General features: G+C 42.1%; 1 protein-coding gene across 10 annotated transcripts in view; it reads left to right on the forward strand.

Moving 5' to 3' along the window:
• Window positions 1-13,997, forward strand: part of LOC129194678 (neurexin-2-like) — a 543,165-nt gene that overhangs the window by 467,243 nt on the left and 61,925 nt on the right. The window lies entirely within an intron of this gene.

Below are 13,997 nucleotides of genomic sequence, written 5' to 3' on the forward strand. Positions count from 1 at the left end.
TGCTCAGTTCAAAGTAAGTTTCAAAATAAAAACACTATTGTATAAACACGTGAATTCTACCACACCAAGAGGGAACTGCATGACATTGCTTATCTGTTAAGTAATTTGTTTATAATTATTATCATTATTAGAAGACAAGAACTTTATTAGCATCAAATTGTTCACCAATTGAATTGTCAGTTGATGTCAGGAAATTGTTCATGTAATTTAATGTTTACTTACGTTTACATTTACGAGAGGGAAGAAAATTCAATATTGTAGTTGGCTATGTGTTTAGATAACTCATTCATTTTCTAATTAAAAAATAAAAGATATCCTGAAGAGCAACGAGAGGGAAGGCACAGAGTCTTCCAGACAAGGCAGAGAAGGGAAGCCAGATAAGAAGTCCGAATAAATCCTCTTCCAATAATGAATTAATTAATGAAGCCCATGTTGGCTATGAAATATTCACCTAGCGACGTCCCAGCATTAGTGTTATTTTTGTGTCTCCGATATGTGACGCTGGCAGGAGTCCAGCCTGTTCAGCACCTCTACCCAGCCTTGTTGAACTACGTCTATCGCATTCCTACATTGTGCTAAAAGCTCGTTTAAAAAGCAGCGCTAATGACAACTTTAAATGACAATTAAAGGGAGAGACATCAGGGACATTAAATGCGTCTGATTGTCTCTTTGACCCTCCGATGCATAAACAAGACCAATTTGAATGCTCGGTGATAAATAATACTTAGCAGGGAGTTAAGGCTCTAATGAGGAAAGTCAATTCGGGACAAACAATGCATGTGTATGGAACGTTTTCTTCACCTGGTCTGCAGGTTTTTATCTTCCCTCACTCATTTACTAGTATACACCCTCTGTCAAAACTTCAGTGGCTCATTTATGCCTCTCACTCTTCCACACACACGAGTGCTTTGGACACATCAGCATGGCTCCATGGCTCCCATCGCAATTAAGTTTCATTTGCCGCCGTTCCTCCTGAGCCATTCCCCTAAATGACTTCTTTCAGTCAGTGCCGCGTGTTTGGGTCGTCTTAATTATACTCAGCTCTCTTTAAGACTTAGAACGAGAGCACCCCAGCCTCCAGAGGCTCATACCTGGAGTGGCACGGAGTAGAAAAATAGCTGTTTGAAGACATTTTTCAACCGTAATTAATTAGCTTTAGTCCACTGATGAGCTTTGATTTTCATCCAAGACTGCTAATGTTCTGGACTACATACTTCGGCAGGGTGCTACAGGTTTTGCATGTCTTTACACATCCGTGACTGCAAAGGTTGGTTCAAGTATCAAGGTTTTTCCAACCACAGCCGATTCAGCAAAGCTGGTAGATGTGGTCCAAGGACATTCCATAAATGTGTTCAGGGTTTGTCAGTGAGGCCCAAGGAATCCTATTCACCTGGATTGTTAACGGGTAGAAAAATACCTGTTTTCATTTTCAGGTTTGGCATCGACCTCTTGATGGCATTCTTTCACCTGTAATTAATAAGCTTTAGTTGACTGATGAGCTTCTTCCAAGGTCCATTGCTCGAGACTCCATGCATGCGTTTGCGCATCCATGACTGAACAGGTTGGTCCAAACGATGGCTTTCTCAGTGTGGCCTGTGGACTCCCAGCCATCTCTAGTCACTTTGCAATGTGTTACCTCAAAGAGGGATCCCTCCCCTTCCTGTCCAGATAGAAATACGAGCACGGGTGTGCACAGCTGATAGTGGCATGCCACAGCGATGGAATTTTCCTTATCTCATTTCCTTTATGTACCCTACCTCCTTTACCCTCTTCTTCTTTCATGCCACTCTCCCTTTCCATTTCAGTCCATTTACCTGACACAGTGAGGACATCACTCACTGCATCGCACTGACATCCTGTCATCAGGTCCAGGAGAGGGTTGAGGGCCTGAGGGATAAGGTGCTTGTGCTCAAGCATCCTATCCTTGCAGCACGCTGTTGTATGCACTAATTATCTACTGTGGGTGTGTCCAAAAGTGCGGCAAACTTTTCCTGCTGACATTTGGAAAGTTGTTTGATGATTCTTTTTTTTTTTTTTTTTTAAATCGTTGGTCGAAAAGGCCAAACGGAATGAGTCATTGCTGAGCAAATACTGCAGCATTGCTCATGTATCTGCTAAGACTTTCTGTTATCCGTCAAGTATGAGAAGCCCCAAGACAAAATCAAAAAGAGTTGTTGTTGCTTGTTCTGTTTTTCAATTTCCTTTCACTTTTTGAGTTAAACAGTAAGTGGCACAAGTGATACCACTCTTGTCGGGTTTTTTTTAAATGGACATGACAAGTGTTAGCCGCCCCTGTAACCCCCACCATGTCTTTCACAGGATGTTATCGCTCCACAGAGGTGAAAAGCACTCCTCTGGGGAAAGTAGCACATCACTTTTTGCTTTTTTCTTTTTGTTCCACTCAAAATGTCTATGACAGTTTTTACCATCACAGCCTTGGGTGTGGGAATCCGCAAATTAAAGGTGAGGACAATTGTGGAAGGGGACTGATAGTCAAATCTCCCACGTGTGGCGGCTGGAAATGGTAGATGTCCTTGCTTGACTGTGGCCGTTATTAAGAGAATTTTACACCCTCTGTTATATACAGTGGGGGTTAGGTATGTAAGTATTTGATCCCCTGCTGACTAAGTAATACCCTCTTACAAAGATATGAACAGTCCATTTTTTATGGCTTGTTGTAATAGAGAGAGACAGAATATCAACAAGAAAATAAATGTTCTAAGGTTATAAATGTATTTGTATTTGAGTGAAATAGGTCTTTAATTCCAAAGCAACTGACTTTGGTGAAGAAAGCCAAAGATCAGACGTTTCTTGTATTTGGTGTCCATGGTTGCACACAGCTAAGCAGGTTTTGAGGCGTTTGCTTGGCAACTCAACGTTTCAGCTCTCTCTACACATTCTCAATTGGATTAACATCCAGAGACTGGCAAGGCCACTTCAGGATCGTAGGGCATGCTTACACTAGGCCATTGTGTGCCCATTCCCTTTCCCTCTCCTGGCTTGCACTCACACCGAACATTCGAGCCACGGCTCCTGCATTTCACGTCTATCACTTCTATTCTTCTGTTTTACTGCAATTTCTTTGACTTATTGGATGATGTCCAGTCATATTTCGAGTCATTGTGATTATTTCTACTTTGCAAGGTGTCAGTTGTCTTTAATTACTTGTGAGAGGAGTGATCACATTAATTAAATGACATATCTTTAGATGTATAGATAGACAGACAGACAGACAGACAGACATTTGATCATCTCCAAGAGATGAATGTAGTCGTGGGTGTGCGAGCATGCTGTGGGTTTGACTTTTAGACCATCAGAGGGGAGCCTTTGTATTTAATTATTTTATGAATTGTGTCAGTTATCATACCGTGGCCTACCTCTTCCAATCGTTCCAAAGTAGGGGAAGTGGGCCTGAAGCGGATCAGTGCACTCACACTAGCCAAACGTGCTGTGCTTTCCGGTGTTCAGCGGACCAAGGCACGGTGCGACAAATACACCCTTAATGTGCTTCTTTTTGTGATACTCTTGTAAAGGTGACTTTGGTTTAAAAGTCAATTACACTTTACAACTGTAAGGGGGGTCCTGGAGCAACAAAAAAAAACAATTACAGTAATCTCTCGTTTATCACAGTTAATTGGTTGCAGAGCCGACCATGATAAGTGAATTTCTGCGAAGTAGGACTCCTTATTTATTAATGGAATATTTTGCAGTTAGAGCATGGAAAATACAGTTTTTAACATTATTAGAGCCCAGTAGACATAATACCCCATAATACATACCCCATAATCACCTTTACACTCTATTATTCTATTACGATTACGCTATATGGTATACATAATAAGTAGAAATAACAAGAGAAAATAAGCCATTTAAGACATAAATAAGACTTGTGCTTGTGTGTGTTGCTGTAAATGTGTTCCGGTGCTAGGGGAGCTAAGTGGGGAGCAAGCAGAAAGTGATTTCAGGGGTTCAAAATTTGGTTTTAGCTTTGCACGGGTTATGACCGCAACAGTAACCCATATTATGGATTATTTTGCCTGTTGTGAGATCATTCAAAACTCAATCAACGCATGCTGTTCCGGTGATCAAGTCGGGTGCTTGTGTGTCTGACTGATTCATTACCGTAACATTACTGACACCATTTGGCCAGTGTAGAATACTACATGTCACCACGTCTTTGAATATGTCCTCTGATTTTGTATTTTCATCCAGTTAGCTATTTTAAAGCCTGAAAATGCTTAATTTAGGCAGAAATTATGTAAAATTTAAGTGAAGCTGCGAAATTCTCAGTGCAAAGTGGTGGGGGATTATTATATTCCATACTGCAGCTTTTTATTATTTTTAGCTTGCAAGCAGCCTGCTAGTGAGGCCACTAGGGCCCCTCTTGTTGTGTATAAGCAACTTTGCACTTGTCAGTGTGTGGCTTTATGGCTTATAAGCAATAAACAGAGCATGCAGGCTCTTTAATACGAGCAGGAGGGCTCTTTCTTGTCCGGGCACTGTTGACATGTGGAGTGTTTTCACGGCGACACGAGCACGACAGCGGCTTATTTTTTATGCATACAGAGATGAGCCATTGATGAAAGAAGCAAATATCAGAGCCATTCTCTTTATGAGGCGCTCATAAACTTTCTAAACGGCTGGACAGATGGCTGAATAAAGTTTTAGCGTTTTCAGATGCACCTCACACTTTGGTAATGATGCAGTCCTTTCCATTTTTTCCCTTTATGTTGTTTCTCTGTTTGTTGCTAATCACCCTTGCTCGTCATTATGTTTACAGCGTGGTAAGGTGTTGCAATAAATGCCCGCTGGGAAGTGTCTCATCTGCAGTTATGAGCCAGCACACACAAGGCCTCCTCCAGTCGCTCCATCACTTCCTGTCCACTCGCTCCTCGTAACATTAAATAAGGGCTGCTTCTGATTGCCCATCAGGGAGCCATCTTTCACCACAACTGCCCTATGTGCGTAGGGGGCGGGGACAGGCCGATCACGGCATGACGGTCTCCTTTTGACCCTTCCTCCGGTTTGTGACAAGACCTGGAATAATCACCAAGGAGACGGTTTATGGCTGTGCAAACACTGCCACTGGCTTAATGTGTTCTCTGTAGGAAAGCATACAAAATGTTGAGCAGGGGTCAAATGTCATCTACTGTAGTTCCATATGTGTGTTTGTGTAAGCTAGCCCTTCTTCTCCTGAACCGCTGAAAATGTGTCAAAACCTGCACCACTACTGTGCTGCCTACACCATTATTTTGTGACAAATACACCGTCCAGTGGCGCTGCTAAAAATCGAATTGACTTGAAATTTCTCACACTGCTCAATGCACTGTACGAAACACCCTGTGTAACTTCAAGGTGTTCAGCACAATCACCACAGAATTTGGTACACACCTTTTAAGGGGACTGCCAAGCAGGCGTCTGTAAAATTTGAGCCAGATTGGTTGAAAAAAATGGCTGTCATCATGCAAAACCTCCTTGCACAGACTTAGCAACAATTGTCAACATGTCTAATGATTATAAAATGATATCTGTATTACATGTATGCTAGTCTGTCTTCCAAAGCATTTTGACCACAACCCGCAGGGGGCACCACAGAGACACAGACGCATGACAGGCAGCTGATGTCACATAAAGGGAGATGGTGTTATGGATCCATCTATCATAGAGGGCAGCTGGCAGCGCGTGCACTGTATACATACTGCTCTTAGTTTGCAAGGACACATTTAGGATGAAAATGTTCAGTGTCTTCAAGGGTGAGCAGACACTGTTCCTTCCTACTGTATATACCTCCCACCCCCCGCAGCGCCGCCACCTTTCAATTCCTAAGCGGTGTCACTTGACCACCACACCCTCCTTCGTCTTGTCCAGGGAGGAAAAGGCAAACAGGCAGCGAGGAATGGAGCACAATGGAGGGAGGGGAGGACAGCAAAGGAGGCGAGGCACTGCATGCTTTGACAAATGTCCTCCAAAAGGGGGAGTGTGAGTGGACCCCCATCAGTAATGAGATCAGGTCTTTGGAGGGTTTGGTCGAGTCACTCCCTGTCTGTCTCTCTGCAGAGGCTGTATCGATTAATTCTGCCTGGATTGCTAATTAATTGTCCCTGTAGGTGGAGGGGCTCCATCACAGGTGGCTAACTTTGGATGGAGATTCTGTACTAATCCGCCTCCTTGTTATATATTCTTGTAACTAATACTTCTGAATAATACTGCCATAATACTTCTGAATAATACTGCCATTCGTGATGCATTTGCCCCTAGGAAGCATGTTTGCCTGGTATCTCGGAATGACGATACTGCAATGCATTAAAGAGAATATATAAGGGATTCTCAAACTGGGTTTCTGGGACCCTCAGTGGTCTGCAATTTCTTTTTTAAAATAACGTAATTGTGTATCATTAAGAAGTGCATTATTATGAATAAGCAACCACTAGATCAATGGTCCATGGTCCCAAAAGGTTTGCAAACCCTGCACATATAGCACTAATTTTGGGACTTGACATGCCTTCGCATGCAGTGTGATATTAAGTTGTAGTACAGCGTAGCCGTGACTTTTTTAATGGTTCAGTACTGTACCTAAAGTTTCAAGGACAATATGGTCGAAAACAAAAATCTAGAACAATAAAGAGGTTTTGTTTTGATTGCTGTTGGTTTATTGGTTTGTAGTTGGTTAGCTAGCTTGTTTGTTTATTTGCAGGATTACACAAAAACTACCATACGTGATTAAATATGGTGGAATGGTGGGACAGAACCCATTCAATTTTGGTGCAATTCTGGGTGCCTTTTGAGGCTCTGTTCCTCCAGCCCCAAAATGCAAACGTCCCGTCCGTCTAATACAGCTACATTTGGACAGTCAAACAAAAACAGACCAAATGTACTATTATTTCACTTTTATTGAATGAATGTGAAAGTAAAGAGCTTCAGCTGTAATTGCTGGATCGTCTTTACCCGTGTTGCAGCAACAATGAAGGATGAACGCGTTCAATATGTCGACTCCATGTCACGTGGAACCCACTGCATCGTGTGCATTATGTTTAACGTATTGCAGCCCTACTTTAACTTGAAATGAAAGCACCCGTGTTGAGATGATTAAAAACTAATTTATGCAGAGAAGGGCAGCTGCTGTTGATGTAGGTCCAAGAACGCTTGTTGCATTACCAATGCATCCTACAAGTTATGGAGCAATTAGTGGCTTAATGTTTTTGCTCAAGGCAATGTGAACATGCTCGATAAGAGCCTGGGAATCAAACTGGCGACCCACCCTAGGAAGTTAGGTAGGGCCTTTTAGGGATTTGCTTGAGGTAAAAGTGTTGCTTAATCCATACGAGCAACACAATAGTTTGGTTGACAAGATTCTTGTTGTGCTTGCTCTAAGTCTCTGTGTATCCTGCAAGTGCGGGATGGACTGATGGATCAATAAGCTATTAGGGTCAAAGACAAGAAGTGCACGCATCCTGTCCTGACTTAAATCACCCGGGAAAGGCAAAACAAACCAGGTTTTTGCTCTATTTTGCCCTCCAGTGCCTTCTCCTCCGCTCCTCATCCTCCTCTCTCCAGCCGTGTTCTAATTACACAGTTGACGCTCCGGCTTTGTCCAGGTGATTTCTTTATGACATCGCCACAAGTGAGCCAGAGCGTTGCCGCGTGCTCAGAATTGGAATGCATCGCACAAATTGTTGGCTTTTTATTTAGGGCTTCTTCTGCAGGAGCTACAATTTGGCTCATTTGAACCTGTTTTCAAATTAGACTGCATGATCCTCGTTTGCGTTTAAAGCCTGAGCAACTCTCACGCCAATTCTCTGCCGGAATATTCTCATTAAAACTCCAAAAAGTCATTGACCAACTCGTAATGATGACAGGTGCCTGAGTGAAAGGCCTCTTATAAAAGTGCCAGTGAAGTGATGTTTTACAGGTTCCGTTGAATGAGGTTGAAAACAACCTTTTAATTAAGCTTTGCCCTTCCCTTAAAATCCATATCGCCATTCATCGTTGCCATTTCATTTAAATCCACTAAACATGCATTGCAAATCACTGTTGGTGTGCAACAACAAGTGTGAGAAGAGGAACTGTCAATGATCCAGTATTATAGACCAATAAAGAAGGTGATGCATGGTCACTGCTATGATAGACATGTTTCTCTCCTATCCATCACTATCACTAATCACTATCATTTTGAAGCTGTTATTTTTGAAGCAAAAATGCCTTTACTCCATGGGTCGAGGACTACTTTCAGCAGTAATCCAGCCTGACTGGTGTGGGTGACCGAGGTCTTGTCTCGGCAAAACATCCACTCTTCCTTTGTCTCTTTTTTCTTCTCCCCCCTGAGATGAAGCTGTGTCAGGTGGATGATAACTTAGGCATGGCCGAGCCCCGGATGTTTACGCTGGCCTGTCGCACTGAGCAGCCCTGCCGTTGTTGAATCTTTCATGCGCTATCACCCAACCGATAAGGTGCAAATAGTATTCACTGGCAGCCCCGCTTGTATTGCTTTCATAAATCTGCTGCAGAGATTTTTTTTTTTTTTTTTTTTACTTTCGTGTCTGTGTAGCCAGCAGCACAAGAGTGGAACTCGTCAAAAGATTGGGCTTTATGATGGCAGGAGAAAAATGGTAACATCAACACAAATATTGCTCGTATAACTTCCGTGTAACATGTCCGCATCTCATCAAACCATCATAGTGGCACCCCCAAAATATGCAGTCAATCAAGGACGAGTTGGCCAAGAATAAAAACACCCAATCGTTTTTTGTAATGAAGCATAGGAAAGACAAAGTGTCTGTATCAAGTGGATGATGAGTGTTGAATAGTATTGTTTGCAAGTAATGTTAGGAAACACAATAGTAGCATTTAAAATAGTAGCACTACCACTGCCATTGTTAGGTAAGTTGTAGTTCCATTACTGGACAACTACAGTGCTCTCGGTTAATCAAAAATGTCAACAAAGCTCAAGCTTTTAAGAGTAAGAGTGAGGTTTGGCTTTCTTAGGACAATATTTTTGGCCAATAGTTACCTAACTACTGTTGGGCAACTGATAGTTGGGAAGTATTGTTAGGCATCTATTAGTGGGTAACTATTATTAGGCAACAACACATATGCAACTACTGTGCAATTATTAGTGGGGAAACGTATTAGTGGGGAAAAGTAGTGTGCACAATTATTATGAAACTAAATGAAAATACAACATTTTCCCATTTTAGTTGTTTTCAATACAGTTTCAATACAATATTCACAATCTGTTTTCAATTTGGTGCTGCATCCCTCTGAAATACCTGTTGCTTTGTTGTCTTTTATCCCATTTTTCCTGAGCAAAAGAAGCTTCCTAAAAATTGTGCACACCTTGACAGAGGGTGCTGATGTCCTTATAGGATACACCCTCCCTTATAATGCAAATGCACATTAGCAGATATGCTTAAATACAGTCCGCATTCAACTTTATACGGCTAGGAGTTGTCATATGCTTTTGTTGTGCAAACAGTGTATTGTACAGTACGTCTTTAAAATGTGATCACAAGTGCTTACATCCATGTCTTTATTTTTTGCAGTTCCACAAGGTCAGCCTGGGGAATAACATGATGCAAATGTGTGCTTGTGTTGGGTGTATCGCAATGTGAGATTTAAAGTTAGGAAAGAATGTTTACAAATGTTGCACTTTGTACATAGTACAGTACAGTGTACCTGGCAGGAAATGGTGTGTGTGTTTTCCAGCTTCTGAAATGGGACACTTATATGCACATCTGGCTCGATGCTTGAGAAGCACATCCAGACAGCTGGTACGGCGGTGCCAGTGTTTAATGTGCAAATTTGTACCGTGTTGGAGTTCTTCAATTTGGATTCTACTGTACTTTGCCTCATTTGCTTGGCAAAGCGATGGAATTATGCGAGTGTGTCAGTCAGCCAAAGAGCACCAAAAAAACAACTGTGTTTTATATCCTGCAGGTAACATCTTGACATTATGAAACTTGTTCACAGCTGCATGAAGAGGCAGAAAAATGTCAAGAGAGTCCACTTTGACTCGCATGAGAACTGTGTAATGTCACGGCAGCACGGGAATTCATTTTGCTGCTTTCTTCCTCCAACCTCTGTTTCGGTGATTCAGCATCCAGACATCATTTTGTCCTCCTGTGAGCCTTCTGTCAAAGCAAAGACGCTGACCCGGATCATTTGGTAACCTCATGACCCTCCATGTTACCACGGTGCTGAACATCACGACCTCCAGTGTCCTGCAGCGAGATCCTTAAAAATTGTTGTTGTTTCATGACATGTGAGGCTGAGGGGCCACGCTGTCCTTGTCTTAAAATCTTATCTTAAAAGAATAGAAATAGTTGTTTTTTTTTACACCATGTTCATATTAGCCTAAGGAAGGGGCAATTAGACAACAGCCAGGTAGCAACTTGTCACAGGGAGGTCACATGGGTGCTCATTAATTAGCGCCAACTGGAACCAGCCAACATGTGGCTTGTCTGCGCGTTCCGAAACAACCCCTAAAAAGGTCACCCAAACCTTTCAAATCCAACAATTAAGCCTCGCTGCTGGAGCAAGGTTCTTTTATCCAGTCATAGCAGTCTTTTTAAGTATACAATATACTGTATATGGACAAAACAATTAGACGTATGACGCCTACAGGCAGTGTAGAAATTACCCCATGTCTTTGACTGTAAATTACACAAGTCCTATTTAAGGGGTACAACTTTTGCAGTTTAATAACAGCACCACCACAAGGAGTATTTGTCAAAAAAACAGTGGCACAGGCAACACGGTAGGAGCGGATGCTTTGGCAAATTTCACCCATTTGTGTTCACATGACTGTACTTCCTTACAGTCTCTTGGCGAGACTTTCAAGATTACACGATTTTTGGAGTATGCTGTAGGGGAGCATGTCCACCATGGCGTCTTCTTCTTTACCCACTCATTTGCTTGTGTTCTGTCCATCCCCTCAAGTGCGTGAGCCTCATGCAGCTTCAATTAGACTCCCCCTTCATTATTTGTTCCGGTTAGACAGCGTTGAGTCAACTTTTTTAATTGGGTTGCAGTTAATCCCAGCTTTTTTGTGAGCCACTTTCAGTGGAGAGTATATGGCCCCCTGAGTGTGTGCGCGCGTGTGTGTGTGTAGTGCAGGTGTCCTCACAGCAAGGCACAATGCAATGTAAAAGCAGCATATAGGAAGATAGGATTAAAGCTGCTGTATGCCACAGAGAGCGGCTGCTAAGAGGGTACTAACTTGCGAACGTACTGCAAACATTATGTCCCACCTCCATCCTGCTTTGAATATGTAAGCTCCGTTGAGTGTAACACACACACTAATTAGGTTTGTTGTCAGCTAATGATAGCGATGTGACATCGTTTAGCTACAAGGGGTGTCGCGAGATCTCTCGAGATTAAAACGCGACGATATTTCTCGTTTTGGCTATGGCATCACTACTCTGAATGATAACATACGTAATATAGAAGTGGCAGTGTGTGAGGCAGGATTGGAACCGCACACTAAGTGCTTCACGCCCACTGTAAACCTTGCAATCCTACCCACCTCGGTTTCAGCAAGTGACGTGTACCTGTTTTTTTCCATCGGAGTTGTCCAAACAGAAGCTGTTATAAATACAAGCGGTAACAATGGTGAAGTATCCTCTACACAGTCGAGCGGGAGTGGAGCTCCATCTCTGATTGTACAGACGTATCGCCGTGCAATGCCGGTCTGAAAACTTCATAAACCCCTCCACAATGCAACCCAACCCCTAACCAGCGACAGAGCCAAGAAGGCAGACTTTGGACACACTCCTCCATCGCCTGGCAGCACATTACCTTCCTAGGAAAACAAGTATGGGTGTCCAAAGTGTGGCCCAGAGGCCATTGCAGAAGTAAAATAAACAAAAACACAGCAAAATTTGTAAAATAGATCTAATTTGGTCACAATGACAATTTACGCCATTTTTAATACAGTTTAACTCGTAATTGTGAAAAATGTAGACAACTTTTGGTACAATATGTTCTGTTAAACAACTATTTGTCAAATTTGGGAGTAGGTGGTCGTGTTTGTATATTTTTGGTTGGGAAAAAAATTGAATTTTGAGCTGTTGAGGTACAGCAAGCGAAGTAAGATGCCGCAGTGAATCTATTAAACAAAGGAGTCAGCCATCACTTTAGATATAACATACACTTTAATAAGTGCTGTCAGGTTCAGATTACAATACATGAGACCTCCAAATATACACAAGACCACAGGTGCGGCAGGGTTAGTGTTAAAAGGAGTGAAGAGGAAGCTGCGTGGACCTAAAGTGAGTTTTAGATGATGGATGAGCCTTTATTGCTTCCAGGAACGCTTACAGTGCACATCCTGCCTGGAAGTGCCGGCGATGGAACTCTCATTGAGTTTCCCAAACATTCACTCCATGGATTTAGCAATCATATTCTGAAGTATGAATGTCTGCACCTATCTGGAGCACCGTATGTCTTGTGATAAGCATACAGGAAAGCCTTCTGGAAACGTCTGAAGCAATGAATATGGCCTTTTTAGTATGATACATCGCTAATATTGGCATATTTACAGTTTTGAAGGTACAAGTCCTCCTTGGTTCCAAATTACACTTTTTCCACCCAGAAAATATCAGAACACCACCACTGGCTAGCATGTTACCAACTCATTGCTCATGCACAGGCATGTGCCTGTAAAGTGAGCACATATACACACACACACAGTCTGAGCAGTCCTGTCTAAGCAGGAAGGGCTGGGGGGGGGACTCACTTATACACTCACTTATACATTTCCTGCTTATGCCTGAATTTCTTTTACTTAATTGTCTTTAAGATTCTTGTAATATTTATTTAGAAATAACACAAAATGGAAAAAATAGATTCATTCTAAGAATGTATTTTTTTTATAAAATACATAATTTAAAAAATTTGGAAATACCGTCTATATTTTTTAAAATAAAATAAAATAAATACTTCATTGTCTCACATCTTTGTGAGAGGATAAACTAACACAGTCAGATTCAGAATCAAATACTTATTTTCCCTATTGTATGTAACATTTTCTTATTATGTATATTCAAGCCTCCATCTTCCCAAATGAGAGGCTAGAGATGATGTGATGAAAAACCAGTTGAATAAAGAGTACTTTATTACAACCAGCAAGCATCACAGCAGGTCGGCCGCGGTGTGAGAAGGCTAGGTCAGATCAGAAGCACTTATGACATGATGGAACCCTCGTCAGTAGAGCCTCAAGTCGCTGTGTTGCTGTGCTGTGTTCTCATGTGTCCCTGCAGTGATCCCGTAGCCTGCGCATGAGACAGTTGTACAATGTGGTGTAGACAAAGAATAATAGGAGTGTAAAGGTGACTATAGGGGTGTTATTTCATGTCTACAGGGATCTAATAATGGTAAAAACTGGATTTAGAAAGTTATAAACAGGTTTTTTTATGCTAAAAATATCCAAAATTTTCTATTTATGAATATTGAATTCTACTTTGCGGAAATTAACTTATCGCGATTGTCCATCCATCCATTTTCTATGACACCTATCCTCATTAAAGTCGCTGGGTATGCTAGAGCCTATTCCAGCTGACTTTGGGCAAGAGGCGGGGTACACCCTGGACTGGTCGCCAGCCAATCGCAGGGCACATACAGACAAACAACCATTCACACTCACATTCATACCTATGGACTATTTAGAGTCGCCAATTAACCTAACATGCATGTTTTTTGGGGAATGTGGGAGGAAGCCGGAGTGCCCGGAGAAAACCCACACACACACGGGGAGAACATGCAAACTCCACACAGAAATGCCCAAGAGGAGATTCCAACCAAGGTCTTCCCGATCTCCTGACTGTGTAGCCAACATGCTAACCACTCACGGTTGTGTCTGGAGCTAGTTAACCGCAATAAACGAGGGATGGCTGTACCAAATAGTTGTTGAATACTTGGATAATTGATTAATCATCGATTCGTCAATTAACTGTTGCAGCTTTATTGATACATCTACTGTAGTTCCTCAGTGTGGAAAAAGT

This window comes from Dunckerocampus dactyliophorus, chromosome 15 (assembly GCF_027744805.1).
Source record: "Dunckerocampus dactyliophorus isolate RoL2022-P2 chromosome 15, RoL_Ddac_1.1, whole genome shotgun sequence".
In the NCBI taxonomy this organism is placed as follows: Eukaryota; Metazoa; Chordata; class Actinopteri; order Syngnathiformes; family Syngnathidae; genus Dunckerocampus; species Dunckerocampus dactyliophorus.